At 44.3% G+C, this 21,072-nt stretch overlaps 1 protein-coding gene across 1 annotated transcript in view; it reads left to right on the forward strand.

Moving 5' to 3' along the window:
• The window catches only part of LOC147125252 (short transient receptor potential channel 5-like), a 131,638-nt gene that overhangs the window by 21,110 nt on the left and 89,456 nt on the right, over positions 1 to 21,072 (forward strand). The window lies entirely within an intron of this gene.

The following is a 21,072-nucleotide window of genomic DNA, read 5'->3' on the forward strand; positions in this document are numbered from 1 at the left end:
CCAGCTGCCGTGGTGGGATTTGAACTCACGTCTCTGGATCATTAGTCCAGCCCTCTGGATTACTAGACCAGTGACATTACCACTACACTACCGTTCCCTGCTGCCCTTGTCCTTCTAGGTGGAAGAGGTCGCGGGTTTGGGAGGTGCTGCTGAAGAAGCCTTGGCAAGTTGCTGCAGTGCATCTTGTAGATGGTGCACACCGCAGCCACGGTACGCCGGTGGTGGAGAGAGTGAATGTTTAAGGTGGTGGATGGAGTGCCAATCAAGTCGGCTGCTTTGTCCTGGATGGTGTCGAGCTTCTTGAGTGTTGTTGGAGCAGCACTCAACCTGGAAAGTGGAGAGTATTCCATCACACTTTACTTGTGCCTTGTAGATGGTGGAAAGGCTTTGGGGAGTCAGGAGGTGAGATACTCATCACAGAATACCTAGCCTCTGACCTGCGCTTGTTGCCACAATATTTATGGGGCTGGTCCAGTTAAGTTTCTGGTCAATGGTGATCCCCAGGATGTTGATGGTGGGGGATTCGGCGATGGTAATGCCGCTAAATGTCAAGGGGCAGTGGTTAGATTCTCGCTTGTTGGAGATAGTCATTTCCTGGCATTTGTGTGGTATGAATGTTACCTGCCACTTATCAGCCCAAGCCTGAACGTCGTCCAGGTCTTGTTGCATGTGGGCATGGACTGCTTCATTATCTGAGGAGTTGCGAATGGCACTGAACACTGTGCAGTCATCAGCGAACATCCCCATTTCTGACCTTATGTTGGAGGGAAGGTCATTGATGAAGCAGCTGAAGATGGTTGGGCCTAGGACACTGCCCTGAGGAACTCCTGCAGCGATGTCCTGGGGCTGTGATGATTGACCTCCAACCACCACAAGCATCTTCCTTTGTGCTAGGTATGACACCAGGCAGTGGAGAGTTTTCCCCCCAATTCCCATTGACTTCAGTTTTACTAGGGCTCATTGATGCCAGATTCGGTCAAATGCTGCCTTGATGTCAAGGGCAGTCACTCTCACCTCACCTTAGAGTCATAGAGTTATACAGCACAGAAAGAAGCCCTTAGGCCCATTGTGTCCGCGCCGGCCATCAAGCCCCCTTCGGCCCATCGTGTCAGCGCCGGACATCAAGCCCTATCTATTCTAATCCCATTTTCCAGCACTTGGTCTGTAGCCTTGTATGCTATAGCATTTCAAGTGCTCATCTAAATGCTTCTTGAATGTTGTGAGGGTTCCTGCCTCTACCACCCTTTCAGGCAGTGAGTTCCAGATTCCAACCACCCTCTGAGTGAAAAAGCTTTTCCTCAAATCCCCTCTAAACCTCCTGCCCCTTACCCTGAAACTATGCCACCCTGGTTATTGACCCCTCCTACTAAGGGGGAAAGTTCCTTTCTATCTACCCTATCTATGCCACTCATAATTTTGTACACCTCAATCAGGTCCCCCCTCAGCCTTCTCTGCTCTAAGGAAAATGACCGCAGCCTGTCCAGTCTCTCTTCATAGCTGAAGCGCTCCAGCCAGGTAACATCCTGGTGAATCTCCTCTGCACCCTCTCCAATGCAATCACATCCTTCCTATAGTGTGGCAACCAGAACTGCACACAGTATTCCAGCTGTGGCCTAACTAGCATTTTCTACAGCTCCATCATAACCTCCCTGCTCTTATATTCTATGTCTCGGCTAATGAAGGCAAGTATCCCATATGCCTTTTTAACCACCTTATCTACCTGTCCTGCTGCCTTCAGGGATCTATGCACATGCACACCAAGGTCCCTCTGATCCTCTGTCTTTCCTAGGGTCCTACCATTCATTGTGTATTCCCTTGCCTTGTTAGTCCTCCCAAAATGCATCACCTTACGCTTTTCAGGGTTAAATTCCATTTGCCACTGTTCTGCCCATCTAAACAACCCGTCTATATCGTCCTGTAGCCTGAGGCTTCCCTCCTCGCTATTTACCACTCCACCAATTTTTGTGTCATCTGCAAACTTACTGATCATACCTCCTACGTTCATATCTAAAACATTAATGTACACTACAAACAGCAAAGGACCCAGCACCGATCCTTGCGGTACACCACTGGACACAGGCTTCCAGTCACAAAAACAACCTTCGACCATCACCCTCTGCCTCCTGCCACTAAGCCAATTTTTTGGATCCAATGTGCCAAATTGCCCTGGATCCCATGGGCTCTTACCTTCTTGACCAGTCTCCCATGTGGGACTTTGTCAAAAGCCTTACTGAAGTCCATGTAGACTTGTTCACACACCTAGTCACCCCTGCGAAAAATTCAATCAAATTGGTTAGACATGATCTCCACCTGACAAAAAACCATGTTAACTATCCTTGATTACTCCTTGCCTCTCCAAGTAGAGACTAATTCTGTCCCTCAGAATTTTTTCCAATAATTTCCCTACCACTGGTGTTAGGCTCACTGGCCTGTAATTCCCTGGTTTATCCCTACTACCCTTCTTGAATAATAGTACTACGTTAACTGTTCTCCAGTCCTCTGGCACCTCCCCTGTGGCCAGAGAGGTTCTGAAAATTTGTGTCAGAACCCCCGCAATCTCCTCCCTTGCCTCGCACAGCAGCCTGGGATATATCTCGTCTGGGCCTGGGGATTTATCCAATTTTAAGCCCGCTAAAACTGCTAGTACCTCCTCCCTCTCAATACTAACTTGTTCACGTATATCACAATCCCCCTGCCTGATTTCTTATGCCTACATCGTCCTTCTCCATAGTGAACACAGATGCAAAATATTAATTTAAAACCTCACCTACATCTTTCGGCTCTACACTCAGATTGCCACTTTGGTCCCTAATGGGCCCTACTCTTTCCCTGGTTATCCTCTTGCCCTTAATATACTTATAAAACACCTTGGGATTTTCCTTTATTTTGCCCGCCAGTGTTTTTTCATGCCCCCTCTTCGCTCTCCTAATTTCTTTTTTAAGTACCCCCCTGCACTTTCTATACACCTCTAGGGCTTCCACTGTTTTTAGTCCTTTGTATCTGCCAAAAGCCTCCCTTTTTTTCCTAATCCATTCTTGTATATCTCTTGACATCTAGGACTCCCTGGGCTTGTTGGTCCCACCTTTACGGGAACATGTTGGCGTTGTACTCTCTTTATTTCCGTTCTGAAAGACTCCCACTGCTCTGATGTGGATTTTCCTACAAGTAGCTGATCCCAGTCCACTTTGGCCAGATCCTGCCATATCATATTAAAATTGACCTTCCACCAATTTAGAACCTTTATTTCCGGTCCATCTTTGTCCTTTTCCATGACTACCTTAAATCTCACCGAATTATGGTCACTGTCACCAAAATGCTCTCCTACTGACACTTCTACCACTTGCCCAGCTACACAATATCACCCCCTCTCTTGTAGGACTTTCTACACGCTGGCTCAAAAAGCTCTCCTGGATGCACTTTAAAAATTCCACACCCTCTAAGCCTTTCACACGCTGACTATCCCAGTTAATATTGGGGAAGTTGCAATCCCCTACTATTATTACCCTATTATTTCTACACGTCTCTGAGATTTGCCTGCATATCTGTTCCTCTATCTCCCCCCTGACTGTTTGGGGGCCTATAGTACACTCCCAGCAAAGTGCTTGCCCCCTTTTTGTTTTTAAGTTCTACCCATATGGCCTCATTAGAGGAATATGCTAAGATATCATCCCTCCTTACAGCAGTAATTGACTCCTTGATTAATATTGCGACACCCCCTCCTCTTTTACACCCCCCTCTGTCTTGCCTGAAGTTTCTATACCCCGGAATATTGAGCTGCCAGTCCTGCCCCTCCCTCAACCATGTCTCTGTGATAGCAACAATATCATACTCCCATGTGTTCATCAACACCTTCAATTCATCTGCCTAACTCGCAAGACTCCTTGCATTAAAATAAATGCCATCCAGCCTTGCCATACTCCCTTGTGCCATTACATATTTGCTCTGCCTTCCAGGCTGACTTGTTTTTCCCTCTATATTTAGCTGTGTTTCACACCCTACTATAGCTCCACTCCGTATCCCATCCCCCTGACAAGTTAGTTTAAACCCCCCCCCCCAACAGTACTAGCAAACCTCCCTGCAAGGATATTGGTCCTGTTTCGGTTCAGGTGCAACCCGTCCGACTTGTACTGGTCCCACTTTCCCCAGAAGCAGACCCAGTGATCCAGGAAACTAAAACCCTCCCTCCTGCACCAACTCTTTAGCCACATTCGTCTGCTCTATCCTCCTATTCCTATACTCACTAGCATGTGGCACCGGGAATAATCCAGAGATTGCAACCTTTGAGGTCCTGCTTTTTAATCTGCTACCTAGCTCCCTAAATTCTTGTTGCAGGGCCTCTTTCTACCCATGTTATTGGTACCAATGTGAACCACGACCTCTGACTGTTCGCCCTCCCCCTTCAGAATGCCCTGCAGCTATTCAGTGACATCCTTGACTCTGCCCTGCAGCCATTCAGTGACATCCTTGACCCTGGCACCAGGGAGACAACATACCATCCTGGAGTCACATCTGTGGCCACAGAAACGTCTATCTGTTCCCCTTACGATAGAATCCCCTATCACTATTGCTCTCCCACTCTTTTTCCTCCCCTCCTGTGCAGCTGAGCCACTCGTAGTGCCACGGACTTCGCTCTTACTACATTCCCCTGAGAAACCATCTTTCCCATCAATATCCAAAATGGAAAACCTGTTGGAGAGGGAGATAGACCCAGGGGACTCTTGCACTGCCTTCCTAGTTCTTTTACTCTGTCTGGCGGTCACCCATTTCCTGTCTGCCTGTGCACTCTTTACCTGCGGTGTGACCACCTCATGCTATCCACAATTATCTCAGCTTCGCGGATGCTCCATAGTGACTCCAGCCGCAGCTCCAGCTCCGAAACGCGGATTTCGAGTAGCTGCAGCTGGAGACACTTCCTGCACACATGTTCGCCCTGGACACTGAAAGTGTCCCTGATTTCCCACACAACACAGGAGGAGCACTCCACGCTGCCGAGCTGCCCTGCCATGTCCTACCCTTAATTTACTCCCTTTACTTCCTTTAAATTAAAGAATATTAAATACACTAGGGACCTTACTTCACTTTAAACACTACTTACTCTAAACTAGAGACCTTACTTTTACTTTAACGACTGGACTGTAGAAATACTCACCAGGTCCTACTTACCAATCAGCTCCTTCCCTAGTTGTGACATCACTTTAGCGGTTTTGCAGTTGTTGTTGTTTGACTGCTCCCGCTCTTGGACTCTTTCCTTGGTGTAAAGTAAGAACCAATTCCTACAGGGTGAAAAGTTAGGAAACACAAAGGCGAAGCAAGGGAGTTCCTCCTTCCACTCCTCACCTAACTCCCTGACTCACCCAGCTTGCAGCACTCTGTTTAAACCTCTGGAATTCAGGTCCTTTGTCCATGTTTGGACCAATGCTTTGAGGTCGGGAGCCAAGTGGTCTTGGCGGAACCCAAGCTGGGCATCAGTGAGCACGTTATTGGTGAGTAAGTGCCACTTGATAGCACTGTCGATGACACCTTGCATCACTTTGCTGATGATTGAGAGTAGACTGATGGGGCGATAATTGGCTGTGTTGGACTTTTCCTGCTTTTTGTGGACAGGACATACCTGGGCAGCTTTCCACATTGTCGGATAGATGCCAATATTATAGCTGTACTAGAGTCGTGGCTAGTTCTGGAGCACAAGTCTTCAGCTCGACAGCCGCAATGTTGTTGGGGCCCATAGCCTTTGCTGTATCCAGTGCATTCAGGTGAAGGATTTAACTCTTCATCAGAACACAAGAGGGAAATGAAAATCATAATGAAAAGAGAAACAGAACTTCATATAGCTGATATAGGCGGAAGCTGGGAGGAAGGAAATCAAAGAGTAGAAAGAGAAACTATGATCATTTGTAATCTAAAATAAAGGGTTAACATTTCTACAGGGGTTGTCCCAATCTGGTGGCGTGATTTCAGCGGAATCCCGGGAGAAACGGCGTAAACAGATCTTCCGCTGAAGTTACTGCAGGAGATTGGAGGAACCACTGTGGAAATTTTACCCCAAAATATCAGAAATGCACAGCAGTCGTAGGATTTGCAGTGTTTCTTTTTAGGTCTCATATGGCCAGTTACAATTCAGGCTTTCTCCCAACACTTTCTATTTGCATTCATAGCAAATGTCAGTTTCCATAAGCAGACCAGCACCCCCTAAGACCTGAAACTTACAACATTCTGGATGCCATATAATGGATAACGTAGCGCAGAACTAACAATTATTCTTTTATCAACATCTTAAGTATCAGCGCGCCACATGGTTTACCAACCATGTAACCCTGTGCACTCCAAAAGGCAGAAAATAACACACTGTCAGACTTTTTTGTTCAGGCTAAATCTACAGTAACAGTCTGATTTATTTACAAGGAATTAGGGTTGCAAAGGGGTGGAAAGTTTCCGGTAAATTTCCAGAAATTTTCCACGGGAAGTTTAGCTTGGGAATTTTGGGAATTTTGCCCAAAAAAGCGCATGCTAGCATAATATTGTTTTTTTTGTATTTCTTTCTTTTTCTTCCACAGGTCCTCTCTTAAAATTACTAACAGAGATGGAATCTTAATTATTAAGGAATTTCTTAATCAATATATGTTTATCTTCTTACTTGGCTTGTTTTAATAATTACAAGTTTTGTGTGTGACTGTGAACAAGTGTGTCCTGATTGGTTGGATGAGTGGATGAGCGGTTAGCTCCCTCTATTTGTAATATTTGCATATTGAATTGTGATTGGCCTGCAGGCATCTGTAAGACTGCTATAGTTTTTTTAAGATCCAGGTTAGGGGTCCTGAGGGAAGTCATTTTGTTTTCTGCTGATGTTGTGATGATGCAGTAAGTAAATCAGACTTTATACCAAATAAACCAGTTACTTGTTGAACTCTGTTGTCCTTCAATTTAAAATATACAAAATAATACACTATTGGTGATGTAGCGTCGTGTGTGTACAGGTCATGCTTCCATCACATGGAGCATCAGCAAAAATGTACTCACCGTGTTGCAATCGTGCTGATCGACCGCAGTTCGACACAGAGATGAATGCCCTTTATTTCTCTGCATAGAACAATGCCACGTTTACCGTCGGATGTGTGGAAGCATTTTACCCCAGGCATTAAAGATGGAAAGACTGTGTACATGTGCAAACACTGTAGAAAGCCATATGTAAAGAATGCCACAAAGATGCAGCAGCATTTATCCAAATGCAACAACTTCACTCAAAGCTCACAGCAGTCAGCCCAGAGTTCCTCTGCTTGGGCTCAAGTGGAGGAGGCCTACCCTCATATTACGTCTATTGGGTGCGCAGCTCATGGGCTTAACCTGCTCCTCAAGGACATCATGGGTTTGAGAACCATGGAAGCACTGTACAAGAGAGCCAAGCAAGTTGTTAAGTATGTCAGGGGAAAACAGGTAGTTGCAGCAACCTACAACTCCAAGCAAATGACAAAGAACAAGAACACCACACTGAAGCTGCCCAACAACACTAGATGGGGTGGTGTTGTCATAATGTACAACAGCCTTCTGGAGGGTAAGGAGTCGCTGCAAGAAATGGCAATATCCCAGTCTGGGGATATGGAAACCACCATCAAGAAAATACTGCTGGATGATGTGTTTTGGGAGAGAGTGGTTAGCAGCCTTAAACTACTCTCACCAGTAGCATCTGCAATTGCTCAGATTGAAGGAGATGACGCTGTCTTGTCAGATGTTCTCAGGCTTTTTACTGATTTAAAAGAACAAATCAGCATTGCCCTACCCACATCCCTGCTGCTCAAAGCAGAGGAGAAGGCAATTGTTCAATTCATACAGACGCGTCAAGAATTTTGTGTCAAGCCGATTCATGCTGCAGCATACATGCTGGACCCAAAGCATGTTGGGAGACCAATACTTTCTGGAGAACAGATCAACAGCGCTTACAGTGTGATTTCTACCCTCTCACACCATCTCAATCTGGATGTGGGCAAAGTTCTGGGAAGTCTGGCAAAGTTCTCTACCAAGCAAGGTCTTTGGAATGGGGATGGGATATGGGAATCATGCAAGCATATCAGTGCACATACCTGGTGGAAGGGACTTTGTGCATCTGAGGCCCTGTCACCTATTGCATCGGTGATACTCCAAATCCCACCTTCATCAGCGGCCTCTGAACGAAACTGGTCACTTTTTGGGAATACGCATACAAAGGTGCGCAACAGGCTGACTAACAAGAGAGTGGAGAAACTGGTGGCTATCCGGGTGAACCTACAACTTATTGAGCCAGATACAGAAGTGTCCACCACACAGCTAGACACTGACACAGAGGAGGAAATGGACACGTCAGAGCCAGAGTCAGAGAATCAGGAGGAGCAATGAGGAGTAGAAGACTCATGAGTAGAAGACTCAAAGGGACAAAATAAGGACAAATTACAGGCTAAATAAGCTGACGCTCTTTTTATTTTATTTTAGATGGGTCTTTTTTGTGGGGGTTCAATGAAGTTCAAAATTATAACCTAAATAAAGTTTTGAAAGCCTGTTTTTATTTGTATGGAACAGTATGTCTATTTTGACGACAAAGATAATATAAGGGTCAGAGACAAAAACCATCAGTGTGCAAAAAAACTCAAAATTCCCATAAATTCCCAAAATTCCCATAAATTCCCCAAAATTCCCATGGAAAGTTTCCTCTTTTAAAAATTCCCAGAATTTTGCAACCCTACAAGGAATATTAGGGAGATTTTCCACTTGTGATGGTGTTTGCATGCACTTAACATTTCAAAGGCAAGGTAATTTCTGGTGCATTTATCTTCTGAATACAGGCAAATTATATCACTGTGATAAATTGGCTAGCTTCATGGCCCGCTCTGCAGATGTGAATGTCGTTAGTGTATTACTTAACTCGGGTGCCAAGGGAAGGGACTTCTTAGGAAAAACAGGTAACTAAAAAGCCTTTTAGGGCATGAAAACGCAGAAACTACTCAAGGCATGCTCGAAATCGACTTTTATCACATGTCCATGTTTTCCTGACTTTGCTGGTAGCACTCTCACCTCTAAGCCATAAGAACGTGAGTTCAAACCACACTTTGTGACCTGAGCACATAATCTAGGCTGACATTCCACTGCACTGCTGAAGGAGTGCTGCACTGTCAGCGGCACTATCTTTCAGATGAGATGTTCACCTGAGAAGTGCCTCAGTTTGACGTCAAAAATTTCTATGGCACTATTTGAAGAAGAGCAGGGGAGTTTTCCTTGTGTCTTGGCCAATAATTATCCCTCAACCAACATCACTAAAAAAAACAGATTAACTGGTTATTTCTCTCATTGCTGTTTGTGGGACTTTGCTGAATGCAAATTGTCTGCAGTGTTTACATAGATACATAGAAGATAGGAGCAGGAGTAGGCCATTCGGCCCTTCGAGCCTGCTCTGCCATTCAATGAGATCATGGCTGATCATCCAAATTCAGTACTCGGTCCCTGCCTTCTCCCCATATCCCTTGATCCCTTTAGCCTTAAGAAATATATCCAACTCTTTCTTGAATATACTTAATGAACTGGCCTCCACCGCCCTCTATGGCAGAGAATTGCACAGGTTCACCACTCTCTGGGTGAAGAAATTCCTTCTCATTTCAGTCCTAAATGGCTTACCCCTTATCCTTAGACTATGACCCCTGGTTCTGGACTCCCCGGCCATCAGAAACATCCTTCCTGTATCTAGTCTGTCCAGGCCTGACAGAATTTTATAGGTTTCGATGAGATCCCCTCTCAATCTTCTAAACTCCAGTGAGCATAAGCCCAATCGACACAATCTCTCCTCATACGTCATTCCTGCCATCCCAGGTATCAGCCTGGTGAATCTTCGCTGCACTCCTTCCATGGCAAGAACGTCCTTCCTCGGGTAAGGCGACCAAAACTGCACACAATACTCAAGGTGTGGTCTCACCAAGGCCCTGTACAACTGCAGCAAGACATCCTTGTTCTTGTACTCGAACCCTCTTGCTACGAAGGCCAACATACCATTTGCCTTCTTAGCCGCCTGCTGCACCTGCATGCTTACCTTCAGCAACTGGTGTACAAGAACACCCAGGTCTCTTTGCACTTCCCCTTCTCCCAATCTATTACCATTCAAATAATAATCTGCCTTCCTGTTTTTGCCACCAAAGTGGATAACCTCACATTTATCCACATTATAGTGCATTTGCCATGTTTCTGCCCAATCACCCAACCTGTCCAAATCGTGCTAGAGTTTCACGACATCCTCCTCACAGCATACCCTCCCCCCCAGCTTTGTGTCGTCTGCAAATTTGGAGATATTACATCCAATTCCCTCGTCCAGATCATTAATATATATTGTGAACAGCTGGGGTCCTAGGACCGATCCTTGCGGTACCCCACTAGTCACTGCCTGCCACTCAGAAAACGACCCGTTTATTCCAACTCTTTGCTTTCTGTCTGCCAACCAGTTCTCTATCCAAGTCAATACCTTGCCCCCAATCCCATGTGCCTTAATTTTGCACGCTAATCTCTTATGCAGGACCTTATCGAAAGCCTTCTGAAAGTCCAAATACACCACATCCACTGGTTCTCCCTTATCTATTTTACCAGTTACATCCTCAAAAAACTCCAGTAGATTAGTCAAGCATGATTTACCTTTTGTAAATCCATGTTGACTTTGTCCGATCCTGTCACTGCTTTCCAAGTGCTCTGCTATTACATCTTTTATAATGGACTCTAGCATTTTCCCCACTACCGATGTCAAGCTTACCGGTCTATAATTCCCCGCCTTTTCTCTGCCACCTTTTTTGAATAGTGGGGTAACATTAGCTACCCGCCAATCCATGGGTACCGTTCCAGAGTCTATCGAGTTCTGGAAGATGACCAGCAATGCATCTACTATTTCTAGGGCCACTTCCTTAAGTACCCTGGGATGTAGATTATCAGGCCCTGGGGATTTATCGGCCTTCAGTCCCATCAATTTTCCTAACACCATTTCCCTACAAATACTGATTTCTTTCAGTTCCACCCTTTCATCAGACCCTATGTTCCCCGGCATCTCTGGGAGGTTATTTGTGTCCTCCTTTGTGAAGACAGAACCAAAATATGTATTTAGTTGGTCTGACATTTCTTTGTTCCCCATTATAAATTCCCCCGATTCTGACTGCAAGGGACCTATGCTTGACTTCACCAATCTTTTTCTCTTCACATATCTATAAAAGCTTTTACAGTCAGTTTTTATGTTCTCTGCAAGCTTACTCTCATATTCTATTTTCCCTTTCTTAATTAATCCCTTTGTCCTCCTTTGTTGAATCCTAAACTGCTCCCAATCCTCAGGATTATTGCTTTTTCTGGCCAATTTATATGCCCTCTCCTTGGACCTTATGCTATCCCTAATTTCCCTTGTTAGCCACGGTTGGGTCTCCTTTTTTGTTTTATTTTTATGCCAAACTGGGATGAACAAATTCTGTAGTTCATCCATTCGGTCTTTGAATGTTTGCCATTGCCTATCCACCGTCAACCCTTTGAGTGCCATTCCCCAATCAATCCTACCCAACTCGCTCCTCAGACCATCATAGTTTCCTTTATTTAAATTGAGGACCCTAGTCTCCGAGTCAACTACTTCATTCTCCATCTTAATGAAGAATTCGATCATATTATGATCGCTCCGACCCAAGGGGCCTCTTACAACAAGATTGCTAATTAATCCTTTCTCGTTACATAATACCCAGTCTAAGATGGCCTGATCTCTGGTTGGTTCCTCGACATATTGGTCCAGGAAACCATCCCGTAAACACTCCAAGAATTCCTCCTCCACAGTATTGTTACTCATTTGGTTGGCCCAATCTATATGTAGATTAAAGTCACCCATGATGACTGCTGTGCCCTTATTGCACGCTTCTTTAATTTCTCTTTTAATGCCATCCCCAACCTCCGCCTTACTGTTTGGAGGTCTATAAACCACTCCCACTAACGTTTTTTTCCCCTTAGTATTTCTCAATTCTACCCATACAGATTCCACCTCATCAGAGCTAATATCCTTCATTACAATTGTGTTAATCCCTTCTTTAACCAGTAATGCTACCCCACCTCCCTTTCCTTTTTGCCTATCTTTCCTGAATATCGAATACCCCTGGATGTTGAGTTCCCAGTCCTGGCCTTCCTTGAGCCACGTTTCTGTAATCCCAACCAAATCGTATTTGTTTACTTCTATTTGCGCAGCCAATTCATCCACCTTATTACAAATGCTCCTCGCATTATGACACAAAGCCTTCAGGCTTGTTTTTGTTTTTTTAACGCTCTTAGACCTATTAGAATTATTATTTACTGTGGCCATGTTTGATTTAAACCGTTGATTTCGCTGACTGCCACTTTTGTTTTTCTCCTTCCTATCTTTTGCTTTTATCCTTGTTTCCCTTTCCTCTGTCTCCCTGCTCACGTTCCCAACCCCCTGCCATTTTAGTTTAAACCCTCCCCCACAGCACTAGCAAACACTCCCCCATGGACATTGGTTCCAGCCCTGCCCAGGTGCAAACTGTCCGGTTTGAACTGGTCCCACCTCCCCCAGAACCGGTTCCAATGTCCCAGGAACTTGAATCCCTCCCCCTGGCACCATTCCTCTAGCCACGTATTCATCTGAAGTATCCTTCTATTTCTACTCTGACTAGCACGTGGCACTGGTAGCAATCCTGAGATTACTACCTTTGAGGTCCTGTTTTTTAATTTATCTCCTAACTCCCTATACTCCGCTTTTAGGACCTCATCCCGCTTTTTACCTATATCGTTGGTGCCTATATGCACCACGACAACTGGCTGTTCACCCTCCCCTTCCAAGATGTTCTGGAGTCGCTCGGAGACATCCTTGACCCTTGCACCAGGGAGGCAACACACCATCCTGGAGTCTCATTTGCGGCCGCAGAAACGCCTATCTATTCCCCTTACAATTGAATCCCCTATTTCTATAGCTCTACCCCTCTTTTTCCTCCCATTCTGTGCAGCAGAGCCACCCCTGGTGCCAGGAAGTTGGCTGCTGCTGCCTTCCTCTGATAAGCCATCCTCCCCAACAGTACTCAAAGTGGTGTATCTGTTGGAGAGGGGGATGGCCACAGGGGACCCCTGCACTACCTGCCTGCGCCTCGTACTCTGCCTGTTGGTCACCCGTTCCCTTTCTTCCTGTCCAACCTCTACCTGCGGTGTGTCCAACTCTGTAAATGTGCTATTCACGTTGTCCTGAGCATCGTGAACGCTCCAGTATGTGTCCAATCGCAGCTCCAGCGCCGCAATGCGGTCTGTCAGTAGCTGCAGCTGGATGCACTTCCTGCACATGTAGTTGTCAGGGACACAGGAAGTGTCCCTGAGTTCCCACATATCACAGGAGGAGCAGATCACGGGGCCCGGCTGTCCTGCCATGACTTACCCTTTAATTAATTGAATTTAAATTAAATCAATCAATCCCACTAATTACACTACAGTTAACTGGTTTACAAACAGTCCCTGCTACACCAGAGAGACCTTAGAAACTATAAACCAGTGTTAAAGTTTAAAAAAAAAGAGAAATACTCACCAACCAATCAATTACCAGCTTCCTGGTGACGTCACACTTTGATTACTTTTTACCTCTCTCCCCTGCTGTTGAACTGGTGCTCTGCTCCTGACTCACTGCCGCCGGTTTGAACTGCCGCCGATCCTGTGTTCCCACACAGGCCCGCTCTAGTCGGGCTGCTCCTGACTCACTGCCGCCGGTTTGAACTGCCGCCGATCCTGTGTTCCCACACAGGCCCGCTCTAGTCGGGCTGCTCCTGACTCACTGCCGCCGGTTTGAACTGCCGCCGATGCTGTGTTCCCACACAGGCCCGCTCTAGTCGGGCTGCTCCTGACTCACTGCCGCCGGTTTGAACTGCCACCGATGCTGTGTTCCCACACAGGCCCGCTCTAGTCAGGCTGCTCCTGACTCACTGCCGCCAGTTTGAACTGCCGCCGATGCTGTGTTCCCACACAGGCCCGCTCTAGTCAAGCTGCTCCTGACTCACTGCCGCCGGTTTGAACTGCCTCTACATTATAACTGTGACTACGCTTCAAAAGTATTTCATTGGCTGTGAAGTGCTTTGGGACATGCTGAAGTCATGAAAGGTGCTATAAAAATGCAAATTATTTCTTCTTTCTCAGCTAAAGACCTACTGGCCAGAAGAATATCTTGGGGCCTTCCAACAAAAGCATTTTTGCCTTTGGTTCATCAGCTTATCCTCTGCCCTTCCATTGAACTCATGGAATACTTGTTCAAGTGCCCATTCCTTATGGGTCCAACAGTGGCTGTGGCAAACTATTTCTGGGACCTACCTGATGTATACAGCTATTAGCCTGATGTTTACAGCTATTAGCTGCCTTATCCAACCGAGTCATTGGAGGAGCCTCCAGTGAAACATCTGCAAAGAGCTGGAACATCAAGCAGTTGCAAGAATGATACTGAGTTGTATTCTCAATTACATAGACTTGGTAACTGAAGCAGCTCTGACAGAGTGGGCTGGAATATCAGTATTCACTATATTTATCCTAGTAATATGTTATTCAAATAGATTGGGAGATGTTCACCATAATGGTAGAGTGCAAGGGGCTATAGACAAACCAGAGATCATAACTGTCCTTTGGTAAATGTTAACCTTTCAACTAAACAAAAATCACTTCTTAAATTCTGAACAGATACACATCAGGATGAAATGTGAATTCAAATTCACATCTGGTGTTTCAGGGTTCAAATCTTGGACCCACATTTGTAATTTTGTTAATATGTATATGAACCAGTACAGTTATGTGTGTGCGCACACATACAAGTGTGTTGTAAACTAGAAAATTTGACATTTTCCATCTGGTAGGCTCATTCCTACTGGTGTAAGTTGGGTGTGTAAAGAGCACTGGAGACCCTAACAGGCAATTTTCTATTTGGGCTTAACATCTGATTGATTGTCCTTGCATATTTTGTGCAAGAGCTTTTGTGTAATATTCAAATAAGATGATAATATATGTAAATCAGATTGTGTGCAATTTCCTGTCATTTATCATGCTGAGTGTTGAGCCCATCTGGAGTGTGTATAAACAGAAGTTTCATGTTCGAAGGAACTCTTAAAGGAACAACAATTGTTTCATGAATATTTTTTTTCCAACGGCCTTTTACTTTTTTTTTAGCATTTCTAATGTTATTTTTCTGTGTTTATTCCTTTCCTTTTAGTTTGTTTTGTTTTTTAGTCTGTTTTATTCCCTTTTTTGGCATCAGATCACATGGGGAGTGTTTATGTGGAAATGGAAACTGTTGAATATTGACTGCAGAATCACAAGGAAGCCGACTACAGTTAAAACATTTGCAAATGTTGAGCAGAACAGGTAAATATGGTGAAAGAAGAGTGGACATGAAAACTTTCATCCCAACTCAGGAAGCAACAAGGCAGAGAATTGCAAGTCACAGAATCCCATGCCAGTTGACCAAAAAAATTGTATTAATGATAGGAGTTACTGTTGGTACCCAAATGGTAGTATTTCATGGTAGAAGCGGTACAAAATGAAAGATGCCATGCCAGGGAGACCAGTAGGCACCAGAACTGGACTACTGGCAGTCGCCATTATACCACCAACTGCACGTGCAAGCCCTGTCACAACTACTGTGCAATAACCTCAGTCCCTATCACATATATATATTTTCTTTTTTTTAAATCCACACTTTTTGTTTTTTCTTCCCTCCCTTCAGCTGTCCTTCATTCTGCCAGCGCAATTCACACCCAATCTAGAGCCATCCTTTGTTCCTTAACCTGTCCCATTACCACCTCCTCTTGCCTTGAATATCTCTTAATGTCTCTCAATGTCTCTTAATCTCTCCTGCTTTCTATCCTATCACTGACCTTCCCTTTTGTTCTTTCATCCCCTTCCCCCTTTTCCCAGCCCCCAAACTTGCTTTCCATTTCCTGCTTTTTTTCCCAGTTCTGACGAAGGGTCTTCGACCTGAAACGTTAACTCTGTTTCTCTCTCCACCGATGCTACCTGGCCTGCTGAGTTTTTCCAGCGTTTCCTGTTGTTATTTCGGATTTCCAGCATCCGCAGTATTTTGCTATCGTACTGTGCAATGACCACGGACAAGTGCCTCCACAGACTCTGGGTCAGCATAAAGCCACTTCCATAGCTGCACCAATTCAATTCAAATTGTTTTATTGGCATGACAAGGTTATGTTGCCAAAGCACCGAAAAAACATGTATGGTTGAACACATAAACGCAGATCTATCCATACAGTGTATAAACAGATATATTCCTGTGTGTATAAATATACACTCATGTAATATGCATATAATCTTTTCTTAGGTTTAATGGTTGTCCCTCTGCTTATGGCAAGCTGTAACATAGTTTGTCGCTAAAGTTACGCAATTTCTCTGTTCCCCTAATAGGTATGGGAAAGACATTTGCATCCAATCTGCAACATTGAACCTTCCTGTGGCACTGTCCTCAAATGTCTGAGTGCACCTCCTTCCAAGTTAGCAGAGAAATCATCTGCAATATCAACCAATGTGCTGCCCACATACATATCAAACAGGTGACTGATGTATCAGTCAACATGGCCAGTATTTTCATGTCCTTTCCCACTGAATAACAACAGGAGCATAACACAGCTACCCAGTTTCACTCCACTACTGTATTTCTCAAATACCGTCTGGGCAGCAGGTTCCTAATCCTCCTCTGCCACCATCACTTGCTCCCCCTCCTGTAAACTATGACTCAGCCACTGCTACCTTCTCAAGTTCACTCACTGTATCCACTGGATGTGTGTATCTGTGCTGGTGCTTGCAAATATTACCGAGAGGGTTGCAGAGTGCAGGTGAGTTGCTGGTTTCTTGGGTGGCAGTGGGATACATAGCTGTTTCTTGGAGAGCACCTATAGAAAAATAAAAGGAAGAAATATAGGACTGTTCGCCTGTCAAGTATTGCTTAAGTAATGATATACTGTGTGTCATGGGGTTGTGCTTGAGTATTTACTGACTTACGAGTGAGTGCATGGATAAGAAAGAGCATGAGAAAAATGGTACTAGTCCTCAAATTGGAGGAAGCCTCCACCTTCACAGTCTATTACTGTCTTATTCTCTTAATCACAAGGATTTATAAAGTGGCCTCTTCAAAAGTGTTCAGGGAGAAATAATTTCAAGTCCTATAGTTCTGGTCTGCTCCTGACTATTATTGCCACCTTGCCCTACAAGTAGACAAGTAGTTTTGAGATGTTGGGAGTGTCAGGAACCTATAAAGTGACACCCAGGCACCTGTGGCAGAACCCATCTTGCATGTGAATGCATGAACTGCATCAGACAGGCAGGTTTTGTTAGAAGAATTTGTTGTGCGAATTTGTTGACATTTTAAGTTGTCAATGTGTCAAGAGTACTAGTGATAAGTCACAGTCAGAATTGGTACCCTACTTCCATTTGGAATGCATGATAAGCATTTAAAGGAACATAAGTGCTTTCTGTGAGGCTGTAGTCAAGGTGCAGGAACACTTTGTAACATACTTTGTCCATCTATATGGTATAAGGTACAAGTGGGCAGCTTAACCTTGGCTGATTTCTTCAGGTCTGCAAATTTTTCTTATTTGGTGCCAACCCCTCTAGGCAGTGCAAATCGCATTGGTCTTTGCACTACATTTTGTCAGGTGTTAGCACCACTCTTTTCCTTTCCCCCTTTCTGATGCTGCAATAAAACTGCTGCTGCATTCTTCTCGCCTCTGTCAGGAAATCTAGGTGCCCTGTCTTGCCAGTGCTCGATTTATAAGTCTGTAGACTGGAAACAAGTAATTGAACCTTCCTTCTAAAGGTTCGCTTGACGAACTACCTTGCCCTTTAACTGACAGTTACAGCTGCTTTAAACAGGTACAGCAATCTACAATATCCCACTCCAAATCTATGAGCTCCCTGTAATAGGTGAATGATGTGCCAGGGGCTCGCAGCAATAATATAATTAGGGTTGACCCTGGAAGATTAATTGGGTTAGAGCATACGCTACTCAGCAGGTGTACACCGCACTACAAAATCTTCCCACCATCCAAGAACACCACAGAAAATTGGCCCTGATATGTCATCTAACCACTACACTAGAGGAGCCTGTTTTGAGAGCACAACATGATTTCATACTAGACAAATCATTGAAAATAATCGTGCGCATAACAAATAATAAAGTTTTATCAATTCAACAAGTATTAAAATAGTCAAGGAAAAAACACACCCCCTATAAAAGAATCTCGCTCTTTTAATTAATGCCCAGTTGTCCACAATGCTTTTAACAATATTTCTGGGGTCTATGAAACTAAAATGTAATTAAATATGAGCACAATAGGAAATGCTTTGAAAAATCTTCTCTTAAATTTAAAAGTACACGAAATTAGGCACAGTAAATTCTAATTTTTCTGTGAATTCCAGATATTAAAGAGAATTTGCTCAATAATGTTATGGCATGCTGGTGATTCATTTAATAGGAGAAGAGGAGCAGTTATAGAGTGTATTACATGGATGTTAGACAAATACAGCATTGATCTAAAGTTATAAACCACGTAGATTGAAGCACAATAGTATGAATCATGTAATGCAGTAACACTACAGCTTTTTGAGTCATGTAATAGTTGAGTGTCTGTGGCCAAGGTATTTTCAGTTCAACTCTGCTATTGATTTTTGTCAAATAGTCAGTACATCTACATATATAATACAGAATAGTACCTATAAATCTGTGTTACATGGCAGTTACAGCTCTTGGGGTTCAGATGACATTGATAAAGTACTTCCAAGTCCATCTGAGCTCCTTTAATGTGTTACTGGCTTGTAACACAATCCCAAATATGTGCTATCTTGTAATGTAATGCTTTCCCAGCTATTTTTTATTTTTATAAATGAGCGATGGCAACACAATCCATCTGGTACATATTGGGTTAAGTAGCAATTCAGCTTTGTTTTTTTTTCAGGTATTAGATGAAATATAAGGCAATGTTAATTTCACCTAGCCATCAAATCATAACCTTTACTTGAAAAATTGTTATCCAGTCTTTGCAGGTTGCTTTAGTGCAAATGTAGTGGGGCTGAATGATAAGACATTTTTGACAGTAGTCATTTGGAGAGGCTTATGTTCAAGAAGACATAACGTGAGAGGAAACTGAAAACGAAAAGTAAAATTCCATTTCAATGTGGTGAGTTGAAGGAGTGCTAGAGGAGTGTGGTGGCACCTCACAGCATCACAACCTCTATTATGACATTTTTCCTCCTGTATTTTCCCTTGATACAGTTTATATAAAACAATTTTATAGGCAATGCCTTTGTCACACAATTAGCAAACAGTCTTATCAATAGCATCAAGCCATAGTCTGTCTAATTACTTTTAAATACTCAGCTTAACCCACCTGCACGTTTGAGAGCACGCCTGACATGACTCACAGCACCTTTCCCCTTATGGGAAGCCAAAAAATTGTCCATAGCAATGAATTAATGCACTAGTTTGCTGTAGCACAATTCAGTTTCTTGGCAGCAATTCCTTGTGTCAGTTGTTCCAAAACGTCAACCAAATTCATCTAGGTAACTAACGAGCAGAGCCAAGTAGTTTTTCCTCATGAAGGGAGGAACAATGGAAGGTGAGAGTCAAGTTAAATCGATCATTTACTTACCTGGTTACAGACTGCCATGGTGGGACCTGGAAAGAGGTTGTAAGAATATGAACCATGGAAGAAAAAAAATTATTTAGCCTATCAAGCTGAATCCTTCTAATGACCACATGCAATTCTCTCTGTTGCACTCTATCCAACTCATGTCATCCCCAAACAAAGGTTCTGCAAAGCTTTGCCCTATTCTCCTCCCCCAAAAGGTAACTTTAAAAAAAACCAAAATGTGGACATGTCTACATCCTACATTATACATCCTGACCAGCTCCTTTCCTTGGCATGAAATCTCTACAGGCTCAGTAGCTCAGGAATCATTATGTTCCACCCAGCATTTGATTATTTCCTATCTGCACTTATCTTTATAATCCTGTTCCCAAACAGATAGTCATCCAATAATATCTTTCAAGTGAATTAACTGATACAGTATTAACTACTCTATCTGGAGTCTGTTCTACATATCCACACTTCTGTGGGAAAAGCAACGTACATCAATCTCAAATCTTACTTGATGTTTGTTAAGCTCACTACAGGTGGGGATGCCATACGCCAGGCCCCAACCTTAAATGGGAATTCTCGGTCGGCCTCATAAAGGGTGGAGCTACTTGTAGGGGTCTCCCTACATTGGGCGTTCCCAGTTCCCTGACCCATAAAGGACCCAGCGCATCACCCAATAAAATGTGCAGAAGGTGGTTCCATTAGGGTGGTCCAGGCTAGAGAAGTCATTTGGATGCCTGAAATAGTAAGAATTTTTGTTTAAACACCTTGTGGATCAGCCCCCTAACCAAAGAGGAGGGAGCGGCATGGAGTCTCTCCTCTATGGCAGCCAATTGCAGTGTTTCTGGCAGTATAGGGGAGTTACGTCATAGATACGCTCATAGTGGTACAGGTTTCCACCAGCCGTATGCCGCCTGCTCACTTACCCAAGAAACTCCAGTGTAGTCGGCATCAAAGATGATGAGCCATGAGTGGGAAAGATTCTTAATTGACAAGTGATGCAGCCACTAGTGAGGTTTTATTCTCACTTATTTCCCAATTTTCTTCCCTGTTCTCCTTATGGTGCTGACTCATGTTTGATGTGGTTCCATAGGCACCAGCCATTCTCTGGTAGCTTGTCCAAGCGACCAGCCTTCGTGTATGAGCCTAGACAGCTGACAGGTTATTTGGCTGTGAAGGGCATCACGGGCAACCCACTCCTGTCCTCACCCACATACACACAGGTCAAGGTCAGTAATAGTGAAAATCCTGTCTGCTTTTTTCCCTCCTTAGCCTTGGAGTCCAAAGGCCAATTGTAGCATAACCCCTTCATCACCGACCCTGCCCACCACCCCCGCACCCCCACCACCCCGCCCTCGCTCCGCCACCACCACCCCCGCACCATCCCCCTACCACCCACACCCCAAATGAGGTCAACTAATTCAGCTCTCTTAATAAA

This window comes from Somniosus microcephalus, chromosome 1 (assembly GCF_052327205.1).
Source record: "Somniosus microcephalus isolate GS21.2 chromosome 1, FLI_Smic_1.0, whole genome shotgun sequence".
Taxonomy (NCBI): Eukaryota; Metazoa; Chordata; class Chondrichthyes; order Squaliformes; family Somniosidae; genus Somniosus; species Somniosus microcephalus.